Source organism: Pundamilia nyererei, unplaced genomic scaffold (assembly GCF_000239375.1).
Source record: "Pundamilia nyererei isolate P.nyererei 1_Seehausen unplaced genomic scaffold, PunNye1.0 scaffold00191, whole genome shotgun sequence".
NCBI classification, from domain to species: Eukaryota; Metazoa; Chordata; class Actinopteri; order Cichliformes; family Cichlidae; genus Pundamilia; species Pundamilia nyererei.
Genome location: NW_005187592.1, coordinates 1,053,447 through 1,055,671, shown reverse-complemented (window position 1 = coordinate 1,055,671; position 2,225 = coordinate 1,053,447).

Below are 2,225 nucleotides of genomic sequence, written 5' to 3'. Positions count from 1 at the left end.
AAAAAAAAGTGATTTGATTTGATTTGATTTTGATTTGATTTGATTCTTGTTTACAGTGACCAAGTTTTCAGTCAGATGTTGTCACTCCGTTGCTTTCTGTGTGGCTACTGTGTGGGGTACAGTAGTGCTGTTCTGGACCTCTCATCAACCCTGTCTGCCACTGCAGATATCGTGCAGGGGAAGCTGCAAAGTGGTAAAAACTACTAGTTAGGCTAGCGAGATCAGCAAGGATATCTAGGGTTACACCCCTACCAGATGAATCTGTGCTCTCTGTGTATCCCTTTTCCACTCTATTTTATTTTATTTTTTTTAAATTTATACTTTATTAACGTTGAAGAAAACAAAAAAGTTGTATAAAGTTCAATTAATACATGTTTGTTATTAATCATTAACTATTACAATATTCAAGATTATATTTATTGAGCAAAGGTATTTTGTTCTTTCATTTCTTGATGGAAAAGCAAACACAGTCCTCTCCAGAGCTGCAGATTTGAGACAGATAAGTCCTATAAGTTGCATGCGCTTGCACCTTCTTACACTCCATCACTTACCAGATGATGTCAGTTAAATCTGTGAAGGCTTAAGCTACGTCCACACTAGCCTGTATAAATTTGAAAACGGCACTTTCATCTGAAAACACTTCACGTCCACACTATCTTTTTCAGTATTGAAATGGCAAAAAAAGGCTTACGTTCCAGTACTGCACATGCGTGAAACACAAGACGATTCAACCTGCCTCATTTCTGTCTGCCACTTATTTACTTTCCGGCTCTTTGAAACATTGCGGCAAAATGTCGAGGAAAAGCACCACGTTTTTTAAATGGACTAACAATGACGTGGAGTTGTTGCTGCGAGTAACACAAAAGTACAAAGTTGCAAAAGCGAGTGAGAATTAAAGAATTTGAAGAAAAGCTATCTGGAGCATGTACAGACTGATATTAATCTTTAATAGGGCTGTCAAAATTGAGTGCAAACAAAACAACTGCTGTGAAATGCTCTCCGCTATCTTAGTTTAATTGGTCACATGAGTGCATCACATGACTAAAATGTGTCATTGTTTTTGAAAAGTCTCCAGGTTCGCTGTCCACACTGCACGCGAAAACGGCATTTTCAAATGTATCCGAAAACGCCGCCTCGAAGGCCAAAACGGAGAGAAAGCAATGTGTTTTCAAAAGAAAACGTATTAGTGTGGACGTAGCCTTAGTCATTCAGGGTTGACAGTTGGACTGGGTCTGTAACACATCTTTGTTTAGGCATTAAAATAGTAAGACATCACTGCTCAGCAGGGCTATATTGAGGCCTACAATGCCCACTACTTCTTGTATCTAGCGTACAAACCCTTACATCTATACAAAGAAGATTAAGATTTGATTGGTATTGAGCACATCCTTCCTGCCAAAAGAAAAAAATAGTTTTCATTCCAAAACTTAGTATTGCATTCTCAAAGGGTTACGGTAGGAGCTTACAGCTTACGATAGGAGCAATGCAATGCCTTTTTAGTAGCGGGGTTGAAACTTTCTGTCTGCTGTTGTAGCCCTTAGTGTGGAAGAGTGCTCTAAGTATGTCAAGTTGATACATCTTCCACTCTTTGAAGCAATGTGAAGCTTAAGCTACTCTTCATATATATATAATGGCATTTCATTTATGGCAGGTCCTTTATTGGTGTAGATTATTTGCTTTTTGCCATTTCATCCCATGAACAATAACCATTACATTAACCCTACATTGTGATGTGTCATTTAATGTGTTATAAACTGTTGGAATTTTGCGATTGCGGCAATGGTTCAAGAGTTCGAGTAGTTTGAGCTAAAAGTTTGGCCTAAAACACAAGTGCAGACGAACAATAGTCTCAGCTGTTTGCCGACTGACATATCTACACATAACAAGATGAACAGCTATTACGGGAGCCAATTCCCTCAATTTCTTATGAGTGGGGTTGTTTGTCTAATCACATGTTCAAGTTAACCACATTATTATTAACACCATCTGTAATATGCTTGCTTCTAGATGGATTTTGTTTTTAGGACTTCATCTACAATTAGGTGGTTTGGTTTTGTCAATACAATTATCAGGGTTGAAACCATGGTCACAAGTTCAAATCAAAGGTCAATTAATAAATACGCTTTGGTCTCTTTGGTCTCTTGTGTTCTGGGGGCCTCTGGATGTCTGGAGTTTTGATCTCCTCCATACCTGCTTCATGCCCTGGAGGACGGGGCTGTGGCCCC